Source organism: Lissotriton vulgaris, chromosome 4_1 (assembly GCF_964263255.1).
Source record: "Lissotriton vulgaris chromosome 4_1, aLisVul1.2, whole genome shotgun sequence".
Lineage (NCBI taxonomy): Eukaryota > Metazoa > Chordata > Amphibia > Caudata > Salamandridae > Lissotriton > Lissotriton vulgaris.
The window spans coordinates 1,137,862,664-1,137,875,445 of NC_141691.1; the positions used below are offsets into that span (position 1 = coordinate 1,137,862,664).

At 44.0% G+C, this 12,782-nt stretch overlaps 1 protein-coding gene across 1 annotated transcript in view; it reads left to right on the forward strand.

The window, feature by feature from the left end:
* PHLPP1 (PH domain and leucine rich repeat protein phosphatase 1) overlaps positions 1–12,782 on the forward strand; it is a 479,370-nt gene that overhangs the window by 151,711 nt on the left and 314,877 nt on the right. The gene's annotated exons all lie outside the window — the stretch shown is intronic.

Sequence of the window (12,782 nt, forward strand, 5' to 3'; positions counted from 1 at the left end):
CAGAAATTAAACACTGACTGCAGGTATTTTCTCAAGCTACATTTGATGCATGGATGGGTAATGGATGTTTAGGTGGAAACTGCTGGTGCAGAGGTTGGTAAATGAATGCACAAAGGATTAAATAAGTGATTAATAGGATGGTTTGATGAATACATGGTTGTTGGTGCACGGACCGATACCTGGATTGTTAGAAGGATGCACAGGGAGTCTACCCAAGTGTCAAGGCTCAACTGACCCCTCCCCACACCCTCCCCCAAGCCTGGGTATCTGACTAGACGCCGATTTCAAAGCAGCAGTGTAGACAGGTAAGTCTGAAGACAGTTTTGTCTGGATGGCTGGGCGAGGGGTGGTCCTATGTCAGGCCTGCCTTACAGAGGCACCAGCCAGTCACCTCTTGCCAAACACTTATAGGATCCCAAAGGCGAGACCTATTGGCTATGCCAATGATTGTTTTTATTTGTGGAAAGAGCACACAGACTTGCTGTGTTGTTGGGAAAAGCCAAACATACAGTGCGAGATGTACAGCGCTTTTTAGAAGGATGGAAGGTAGGACCCAGAGTATTGTGTGTGGTTCAGTGATTTGTGCTCCTGTAGCACCCGCTTGGTCCGACAGCATCCGCAAAACAAAGCGAATAGATGTCAACTTGGCTGTTCATGGGCTTTCTTGAGCGGTGGAAACTGTATGTCACCTACTTGTATTGTAGTAAAAGCAATATAATTTCCTCTGAAGGCTCACAATATCCTGAACCACACCACAGCACAACCCTTGTTTCTGAATACAGATTCAAGCTTATTTGAGGTGGGTAAAATGTAAAAAATATATGTTCGACGCATATGAGCTGCAGATTCTACACTTTGCATTAGATCGCCACCTGGTGTTGGGCTCGGATGATTGCATGTTGTTGTCATCTTGGAAGAAGTCTTTGTAGTCACGAGATAGGTGACTCCTCCCTTGGACGATAGTGCGCATGGGCATCGGCTCCATCCTTAGATTGTTTTTTTCCGCCACTGGGTTTGGATGCAACTTTTCCGCTCTGGTTTGAAAATCTACTTTTCAATGACTTCGACGCGCACAACTTTCTAAAAACAAGCTTTAACTTCAATATACATAGACTTGACCTTATCATTTCGATTCAGGTCGTCTACGCGGGCCGCTAAGCCTACCCACGTGGTGAGGCCTACAACTCATGGAAAGGACACCATTCAAAAAATGCCCGTGTGTGGAGCAAAATTCCCACACAGTGACCATCACGAGGTGTGTAACCTGTGTTTATCACCTGAACACGACGAGTCGAGCTGTACAGCTTGTGTGTCCTTTCGATCCAAGAAGACCATTCGAGATCGGACGGCCCGTCGACGCCACATGCAGAGATTCACTCCGGAACCGGTGGATATCTTCGAAGGTCCATGTGTCCCCGAGGAAGATTCAGATCTCCAGATTGTATCTGAGGCTGACGACTCCGATGACTCCATACCATCAGGTCAACGCGTGAGTACGACTGCCTCTACCCCAGCCCCAACACCTAAACCAAAGGCTAAGGTCAAAACTCCGCCTTCGGGCCCAGTCGAGACCGAGACATTGCTTTGAAAGCCCCGCCATCGAGCCCAGCTCCCAAGAAAATATTAAAGCCTTCTGGTAGCTCCATACCGAGCAAACCGCACGTGTCAATACTACCAGCTCCCTCGGCACCGAAACCGAAAGAAGTCCCGGTTCCGAAAATCACTCAGAAACCGTCGACTCATAAAGACAAGACGGCACCAAAACCAATGAAGCCTTCTTCCACCCCAAAATCTTCAGTGCCGAAACCCACAAAGCCTGCTTCCGATGCCTTCAAGCCCTCGAACCAGGCCTCGACTCCGAAAACAATACCTTCGGTACCGAAAAGTACGCCACAGGACTATACAACCACTCCTAAGGCTAAAGACCAGCCGAAACCAGGCCCAGAGCTGAAAAAAATCTGCGCCGAAAGCAATTTCTCAAGAAGAGCTTTTTAGACCTGATCCTTTGCAAAAGAGGATATACATAGATCCAGAAACAGGACATGTTTCGACAACACCACACAGGAAGAGGAAGTCAGATACAGCACCTACACCTCCAGTGCCTGTCGAGAAGAAGGATTCTGCCACATGTCCTATGCACCCTTCTTCTCCTGTATCTCCTTCTCCTGCTCTCCCTTTAAACATTTCACCTCAAAATTCTCCTCCTCATTCTCCACAACATACACCTCCTCAGGATGCTGATGATGATCAGTATAGCATTTTGGGAGGGAAAGACCCTGATGACCCTTTTCCCTGCACAACAGGTTCAACAGAGTGGAAGTATTCCAACCCACAGGATATACCAGATAATCCTGACCCACATATACATCCATCTAAACCTTCTCCAGCAGACAATATTGGGTTTGACACTTAATTAATAGGGCTGCCATCTATCACAATGTCACCATGCATTCAGATGAGGCAGAAGAGGATTTTTTACTAGACCCTTTTGAGCAATCGCAAACATCTGTGCAAATACTGCCAATGATTAAAGGAGTAATTAAACATGCACCCGAAGTGTTGAAAGATCCTGTACGAACTAGAATCATAAACCCAAGGATAGAGAAAAAGTACAGAGCTGCTCCTGGGGATCCTGCTTACATTAAAGGACAGCTACCCTTAAACTCCCTAGTAGTTTCAAACGCTAGGAAAAGAGCAAATTCACAAATATCAGGTGAAGCACCACCTCCTGATAAAGAATCAAAGATCATAGATGCTTCAGAGAAAAGAATAGCTGCCCAAACTAGCAATACATGGCGTATTGCTAACACACAGGCCCTCCTCGCAAGATACAACAGGGCTCACTATGAGCAGCTAGAGAAGCTCTTACAACTTCTACCTGACCAATATAAGGCACAAGCAGATGACCTTATATAAGAGGGTAAGTTATAACAAATGCCTCCATTAAATGTGCACTAGATGTAGCAGACACTGCATCCAGGGCAATAAACACCAGTGCCCTCCTTAGACGTCACGCTTGGCTACGCATTTCAGGATTTAATTAAGAGGTACAGACTACCATCTTAAATCAACCATTCAACCAACAACAATTGTTTGGTCAGAAGTAGACACAGCTCTTGATAAAATGAAAAAAGACACTGACACAGCCAAGTCTATGGGAACTCTGCAGTCCACCCAAGCAAGAGGCTCCTTTCGTCGCTCCTTCCACAGAGGAGGCTCCAAACAAGCTGGAGCAGACAATTCGGCTTCCTTTAAAACAAATACACAAGCATCCTCTAATAAAGGATACTTTAGCTGGGGCTACATAGGTAATAACAATAAGGGAAGAGGTCGAGGTAACCCCAACAATCGATCCTCTTCCACCACTAAACAGTGACTTCCTTCAGCTCCCCCAACAGCATACCACACCTGTAGGGGGGAGATTAACACAGTTCCTCCCTGTCTGGAATTCCATCACAACAGACATGTGGGTTAGACAGATTATCCAGTATGGTTCCTGCCTAGAGCTTACAGCTACCCCTCCAAATATACCACCCAGACAGCGTCCAATGTCCACAGAACATCTAACGCTGCTCCAACAGGAGGTTCTCTCTTTGTTGCAAAAAGATGCAATACAGCTAGTTCCATTGCAACATCAAGGAACAGGGATCTACTCACTCTACTTCCTAAAACCCAAAAAGGATGGGACACTAAGAACAATTCTAGATTTAAGGCTTCTCAATCTGTATATACACTCAGATAATTTTCACAAGGTCACTTTACAACAAGTGCTCCCATTACTGCAACAAGGCGATTTCCTCACTACACTTGACCTCAAAGACGCCTACTTTCACATTCCCATACATCCTTCTCACAGGAAGTATCTCAGGTTTGTGCTAGGACAACACTATCAATTCAAAGTCCTTCCATTCGGGGTCACAACTGCACCAAGAGTGTTCACAAAGTGCCTAGCAGTAGTAGCAGCACATCTCAAAAGACAACATATACATGTCTTCCCATACTTAGACGATTGGCTCATAAAGGCCAAGTCATTCAACCAGTGTGTTCAACACACATCTCACCCAATTCAGACACTGCACATCTTGGGGTTTACAATAATCCACACCAAGTCACATCTACAACCCTCTCATGTACATCAATACCTAGGGGCTACCATAAACACCAATACAGCTCTAGCTTATCCCAGTCCAGCCAGAATACAGAGCATTCAAGCCTTGCTCACAAGGTTTCAAAACCAACACTCTCTCCCAGCCAGAGTGTTCATGCAATTAATAGGCATGTTGGCATCTTGCATTTTTATTGTACCATATGCAAGACTGCAGATGCGTCCATTGCAGGAATGTCTAGCTTATCAGTGAAATCAGGCACAAGGACAACTAAAAGACCTGGTGTTGGTGGACAGCCGCACACATCGCTCTCTGCAGAGGGCGGCTGTTTCTCGAACCTGTTCCACAGATAGTACTGATAACAGACGCATCTCTCACAGGATGGGGAGCACATCTGCTCCACCACACAACTTGAGGAGGATGGACGCTCAACAAAAGTTACTCCACATCAATCGCCTAGAGTTGCTGCTGATTTTCCTGGCACTAAAGTGCTTCCAAGTACACATACAGAACAAAGCTGTCTTAATCCGGACGGACAACATGACAGCCATGTACTACATACAGAAACAAGGAGGCACACCTTCCCTGCAATTGTCCCAGCTCGCACAAAACATTTGGAGATGGGCAATTCCACAAAAGATATATCTGCTTGCAGAACACCTTTCAGGAGTTCACAATCAGATAGCCGATCTGTTAATTCGACAGACACAACAGATTCACGAATGAGAACTACATCTGCAAGTTCTTCAACCATTTTTTCACAAGTGGGCTCATCCAGACATAGACCAGTTTGCCACACACTAAAACGCAAAATGCCCAACCTTCGCCGCCAGGTTTTCACACCCGTTGTCCAAGGGCAATGCGATATGGATGAACTGGTCAGGCAGATTTGCGTACGCTTTTCCGCCAACCCCACTAATACCACTAGTGGTACGCAAGCTCAGGCAACAGTCTGTCAAACTGATCCTGGTAGCTGCCACATGGGCACGCCAACCAAGGTTCACCACACTGCTAGAACTCTCTCTAGTTCCACAACAAAAACTGTCTCTGACACTATCCATGTTAACGTAGAACCATGGAGACATCAGGCATCCAGATCCAGGTCAACTGAATCTGGCGATCTGCCTCCTGAAGTCTTAGAGTTTGGTTACCTTAACCTGCCACCAGACTGTATGAGTATCATTAAAGAAGCCAGAAGACCTACTACTAGAGCTTGCTATGCTGCTAAATGGAAAAGAGTTGCCATTTACTGCAATAATAATTAAATTGATCCTTTAGATGCTTCCATCCAAAACATTATCTGTTACCTTCTCCATTTACAAAGATGTAATCTGGCTTATTTATCTGTACGTTTACATCTTGCATCCATTGCCGCATGCCTACAAAACAGACAACATATGTCGTTGTTTAGAGTACCAGCAATAAAACCTTTTATGGAAGGATTAAAAATAATTATTCCTCCTAGTTAACCCCCCTCTCCAGTGTGGAACCTAAACATTGTTCTTACAAGGCTCATGGGACCCCCTTTTAAACCTTTACACAAATGTGAATTACAATTTCTCACATGGAAAACAGCTTTACTCGTTATTACCTCTCTTAGAAGAGTTAGTGAGATTCAAGCTTTCACTATACAAGAACCATTCTTACAATTACACCGTAACAAGGTGGTTCTAAGAACTAATCCTAAATTCCTTCCTAAAGTAATTACTCCTTTTCATCTAAACCAATCTGTTGAGTTACCAGTGTTTTTTCAAAACCCAGACTCTGTAGCAGAGAGAGCTTTACACACACTAGATGTCAAAAGAGCTCTTCTCTATTACATCGATATGACCAAGTCCTTTCGCAACTATTTGTAGCTTTCTCTCCACCAAATAAAGGCAACCCCATTTCTAAATCAGAAATTGCAAGGTGGATTGTTAAATGTATACAAATATGCTATCACAAAGCAAAACGCACATTAACAGTTCCTCCTAGAGCGTACTCCACACGCAAACTAGAAGCCTCCATGGCTTTCTTAGGAAACATTCCCCTAGAATCTGCAAGGCAGCAACATGGTCTACAAGACACACCTTCACTAAACACTATTGTGTTGATGTGCAAGCCAAGCAGCAAGCTGCAGTAGGCCAAGCTGTCCTTGAAACTCTCTTTCAAACTACTGCAACAGACACAGGTGACCACAGCTAGGGGAGACACTGCTGCACAATCGATGCAAGAACATGGACTCCTTGGGACGGAGAATGTGTAATACGGCTGGTTCCTTAATGAGTTGCGAATGCAGCCGCTCTACTGGGGCGCTGCTACGACCGACTGTTATGGGATTCCCTGACAAGATTTGTTGAGAAATTGCCCAAGGAAGATCAAAAAGATTTCTTGGAAATTGTTCACGAAGGAGGTTTGGTTGCCAACCAGATTATTAGTATGGCTGCCAACTCTGTTGATTTAGCAGCTCATGGTTATGCCCATGGCATCTGTTCCAGAAGATCATCCTGGCTCCGCCTCACGGGCCTCAAGCCTGATGCTCACAGAAAAATTGTTAATTTGCCTTTCAATGGATCGACGTTGTTTGGGTCGCATGCAGAAGATGAGATGGCTAATATGAAAACTGAACTAGATACTCTTAAGGCTGTTGGCCTAGAGAAAAAGAAAGTTTTGTCGTAGTTTTTGTCCCTACGACAAGCGGTCTTTTCAACAGCGTGGGCAAACATCGAACTGGTCCTCAAAAAACCAGGAGCAATCTCAACAAAGGTTGTAGTTTCAGCAACTCAGACCTGGACGGGGCAGAGGCGGTAACAGACAGCAGTCTACAGCTTCAAAACAGCCTCAGAAAACATGAGATGGACCTTCCTCCAAAGCTGTTGTCCACTCGGTAGGAGGAAGCATTGCATTATATCTGGACGAGTGGAGGCATTTAACAAAAGACAGGTGGGTCATCGACATCGTTCAGAACGGATATCTACTCAATTTCAAGAAACCTCCTCCTTCCATAGTTCCAAAGGGTGTTTTACATCAAAATCACAGTTTGCTGCAAAAGGAAGTGAACACCTTATTAAACAAGAAAGCCATAGAAAGAGTTTCAACTCCACAAAGAAATCAAGGGCTCTACTCGCACTTCTTCCTTGTTCGAAAGAAAGGTCCCACCTCAAAGTACAGACCTATACTGGATTTGAGATTGTTGAATGGATTCATTCGAAGAGAAAAATTTCGAATGTTGGCACTTCCTCAAATCTTTTCTCAACTTTACCAAGGGGATTGGATGTGTTCCATCGATCTGAAGGATGCATACTTTCATATACCAATTTCAAAGAGGAATCGCAAGTTTCTAAGGTTTTGAGTGTCTGTTCAACATTACCAATATGCAGTTCTTCCGTTCAGACTGAAGTCAGCTCCCCGGACATTCTCCAAGTGTATGGCGGTGGTAGCTGCCTTCCTTTGGAAGCAGAGGATTTTAATTTACCCTTACTTGGGCGACGGGCTCCTGAAGAGCTCGTCCCCATCTTTGCTAAAGGATCATCTCTCAAACTGCCTTCAACTGCTACACAAGCTGGGACTTAAGGTCAATTTCAAAAAGTCCATACTAAACCCAACTCAAAGGATTCACTATCAGGGTTCCTTCCTAGACACAGAAAAAGTAAACGTGTGTCCTTCGGAGGAGAGGTGGTTATCAATTCGAACAAAATGCCAGACTCTTCTTCATACAAGTTTCCCGACAGTTCGTCAAGTGTCATCTCTGCTGGGGTCAATGGCGTTGTGCATCGTTATAGTACCAAACTCAAGATTGCACATGCGTCCACTGCAGCAATGTTTGGAGGATCAGTGGATGCAAATATCTGGGTGCTGGGAGGATCAGATAATCCTTCATCAGGCAGCCAGGGATTCCATCCGATGGTGGATGAAGAGATCGCACCTAATGAAAGGAGTACCGTTTCATCAGGATCCTCCAACACAGACTCTGATCACGGACGCCTCTCTCCAGGGTTGGGGTGCTCATATGGGCTCTCTGCAAGTACAAGGTCTCTGGTCTGATTCGGAGAGGGGTTACCACATCAATCTGCTAGAGCTAAGGGCTGTACATCTGGCTTTCAAGTCCATGTTTCCTTCGTTCAAGTCTTGATCCCTTCTACTTCAAACAGACAATACAGCAACAATGTAATATTTAAACAAACAGGGAGGTACCCTGTCAAGGACTCTCTCCATGGAGGCTCAGACCATATTGAACTGGTTGCTGGCAGGGGACTTGTCAATAGTAGCTGTTCATCTGCCGGGCTCTCACAATTCTCAGGCGGATTTCCTCAGCAGAGACTTCATTGAGGCTCACGACTGTGTTCTGAACGACTAAGTCGCTGGCAGCATCTTTCAGGCAGGGGGAACTCCAGACATCGACCTGTTTGCAGACGCGGGAAACGCAAAATGCCCCGTTTTCGCATCCAGGTTTCCCCTGAAAGGATCTCAAGGGAATGCCCTTTTGATAGAATGGTGTCAGAACTTACTGTACGCTTATCCGCCTGTCCCATTAATACCAGCAGTGATCAACAAGATGTACAGGGCCAACTCCTGGACGAGTCTCATAGCCCTGGAGTGGCCTTGCCAATGGTGGTTTCCAGACCTCCTTCAGTTATCGGAAGTGCCACACAGGAGATTGCAATGTCGCCCGGATCTTCTATCCAAGCAGGCGGGGTACTTGTCCTCCCTTTGGCTGGCAGCATGGCTCCTGAAGTCAACCAATATAGTCACTTACAATTGAATTCAGACTGTATGAATATTCTTAAGGAGGCGAAGCGTCCTACGAGGAAGTAATATGCTTTCAAGTGGAAGAGATTCTTCCTATGGTGTGCGGACAATGGGCTTGATCCCATCCAAGGTCAAGAGCAGGTGATTTTACCCTATTTGCTGCATTTGGCGAAGTCTGGCCTTCAGTTTAACTCTATTAAAGTTCATCTTGTAGCAATCACCGCCTATAGAAAGTCACTTAACCAGACTTCTTTCTTTAGGATGCCGGTGGTGAAAGACTTTCTGGAAGACTTAAGAAAGGTGTATCCTCCAGTCAAATCTCCCTCTCCTCCTTGGGAGCTTAACATTGTGTTAACTAAGCTAATGGGAGCTCCTTCCGAGCCTATTCACAAAGCTTCCTTACAAAATTTAACTTGGAAAGTTGCGTTTCTGGTAGCCATTACCTCTGCTCGCAGGGTGAGCGATATCCAGGCTCTTCGTTGTAAGGAACCTTTCACTGTGTCTCATGCTAACAGGGTAGTTCTCAGAACACATCCTGATTTTCTGCCCAAAGTAGTTTCAGACTTTCACATTAACCAAACTATAACTTTACCGACTTTCTTTCCGAATCCGTCAAATCCTCCAGAAAGATCTCTCCATTCTTTAGATCTCAAGAGGGTTCTCAAGTTTTATTTGGACAGAACAAAGGCATTGAAGAAGTCAGACCGTTTATTTGTTAACTATGGTCCTATTAACAAGGGGTCTGCAGCTTCCAAAAGATCCATATCTAGATGGATTGTTTCTTGTATTATACTGGCCTACCAATTAGCCAACAGAGCTTTGTCACTGAGGACAAAGGCTCCTTCTACGAGGGGAAAAGCTTCTACCACAGCTGTCTTGATTCAGACACACAAGCAGATGCTCAGGTTGGGCAACCCTCATTGAGAAACTTGTTTGCTTATACTAGCTAAGATGCATGTTTCAAAGTAGTTTTTCTATTTTCTGCTCGTCCGCTTGGAAGTGGGTATGAGCTTGCTACTCTATTCAGTGCTCATGACTATTGATGAATATCATAATACACTATACTTTGGGTAGGGTCCGAGGCCAGAATTTAAAGACTCAACGGGATATTCAGCCCCACTATAAACGTTCAAACACAACATATATCCTGGGGTCTAGTGGTAAGGAACACAGATACTAAAAGTGTCCAAGACTCTAATGGAATATATAAAAATTGTGTTCCCATCACTCACCATTCCAGGTGACATGTTTCATCATCTGGGTCTCCTTAAAAAGGGCTTCAACTCCACCCGAATGATTGAGGAGCCCAATGATGTTTTTAGGTGTTAATACAGATGTGAGCAAATATTTTCATGGAGTGTATGGGAAAAGTGCAGTGCAATTAATGATGTGAGGTTTAAAATTGAAGCGTAATCAGACCACAATTTATTCTTGTCTGATACGATCAATGGTTAAAAACAGTGGAAGAGAAGGATTAGTTACTTACCTGTAACCCTAGTTCTCTTCCAGGGGTATACTCATCAAAGTCATAAGCACCCTCCCTCCTCCCCGGCCTAGCAGTAGCATTGTTTTGATATGTTATTATTGCATTGTGTATGCAGGTTCCTACAGGTTTTTTTATACCGTACAAAAGAACTGACCTAACTGTCACCTGTGGGGCATGATGGGAGCAGGCTTCTCCTGGAGGCCTTAAAGGCAAAGTGTTCAGATTCTCTGAGGCCTTAAAGGCGAGGTGCCAGTCACCTTTTCTGTACAGGGATGTTATTTGCGTATGCAGCCTGTTTAGGCTAATTGCCTTTAATTACCTGTTTTCTTTGAAGTAAATAAAAGGTGTTTTTCTTTGGAATGCAACTAATGTTAATGTCCTTTTCTTGCATTATATGTTATGAGTATTTTCATACTACTGAAAGACATGTAATTATGGCTTTATTAGCCTATTGGATATGGTTTTGGGCTGCATACTATTAGTTTATACATGTATAATATATGTGAATAATTTTTTAGTACTATGTACTCTTCTATATTTTACATATATATATCTATATATATATCTATATATATATATATATATATATATATAGATATTAGGATATGTGTTCCGGGTTCCCGTATATGGTTGGAGATAATTCAGTGCTTATGACTTTGATGAGTATACCTCTTGAAGAGAACTAAGATTACAGTTAAGTAACTAATCCTTCTGGTGGTTTGATTCAGTTTTACATCCTTCTTAGGTGAATAAAATGAAATCAAGTGAGTTAGGCAGTGGTATACCCTATTATTGGCGCCCAGAGATAGCCGTTGGTGGCGCCGCATTTCCTGGGGTTATTAAGTGGTCGCAGTTGGCAGTTAGGAATTTTTTTGGAAAAGCTGCTTCAGCGATCTGGCCAGAGCCTAAGTACAAGTCGAGCCATCGAGAGACTATCATCTGAGTCACGCAACAGATGCATTCTAATATCGTGTTGGCATTTTATTATTCTAAATAGTGCATTTTTAACTTCAAAATAACTAAGAAAGAATGACCCATCGGTGCTGCCATAAATGAGGCAAGAGCCTATTACATTTCTGTTGTGTGCCTATAAAACAGGCAACAGCATGGCTTATGGAATACTTTATGACCTCTTTATCCTTGAGTTTTTTGTTTCAGCGGACGCTCCATAGTAAATCACTTCAAATGTAAATTGATACTTGTATAGTGCACTACTCACCCGCAAGGGTCTCAAGGCGCTTGTACGAATACCGCTGTGGAACCCGTCCTGGCTTTCCCTGCTTCTTAGGCAGTACACTTGCGCACATGGATTAGTTCATCAAAATAATCTACTCTTCTACGTACTGCGCATCTTTCACTGCAGTCAAAATATGAAAACCTGCTGCTTCCTCCACAGCCTCCCCTGCACTGTGGCGAGTGGGAGCAGGCATAATTGCAACAATGACACCAGTGTGTGATGGTGATTGACGAGGTGCACAGCATACACTAAACATTAGATCACCTCATCGCCTTTGTTAATCCATGAAGAAGAAAAAGGATTAAGAGAGAGGCCAGAAGAGCTTTGCTAAATTTATGAAACTTGTGTGAAGTGAGCGATACGAGTGTTGAGGACAGCACTCCTTAGTGAGGCCTTGCTTGTGCCTATCGGTGGCACTAGAAAAATTGGCGACTGCAGATCAATGGCTAATATGGAAGGGACCTCTTTATTCTTGACCTGAAAACAGGCAAGCTCCTGACCAGTCATGCACCCCTGGACAAAGAAGAAAGATTTTTAGTTTTTCAGATTGAACTGGGATCCATTTAAGTTGTTCAGAATTTAGGATTGTGTTTGATTTTTCTGGGTATTGTTTCCTTTTGTCCACCCAAAGTGTAATTATCCTCCGACCCCCTCCGCAGTCTTAGTAGTGAGCTCGTTGAGTTGAGGTAGCTGTTGGTGGGCGCACATGAAAATGCTCTCCTCATCATTTACTAAAAAGATTTACCTGGTAGTTTATACATAACTTTTAAATCAAAAGCACACTCCAGTTCCATCTATTAAGCACAACCCTATAAAGATATCATGCCTCTTTCTGATGCACTAATTTTATAAAATACTAAATGTCTTCCAGTGAACTGCACCACTGCGAGAGGTGTGATTGGGAACAAGATCTAAGTCTCTTCAATTATGGCATAAGTACGTCCCAGCAGCATACGTGCACCAGTTTCCAAAGTGGCACAGCAAAACCGGAACCATCGGTTTCCTCCTGGAACACTAACCCACTGAAATGGTCCTGTGCCATTCTGAAAAAGGAAATATGACTCCTAGGCCTGAGAGTAATTACTTTTGGGTCAGATTGCTGAATTTAGGGCTCCTGAACGATTATGGCTGTCTAGCAGGTATAGTCTGGTAATCTAGATTTCATAGTCAAGCTGGCACATTTTCTTTCACTGCAAGCAGTCCTGTATGTTAGTAATGTGGAGGT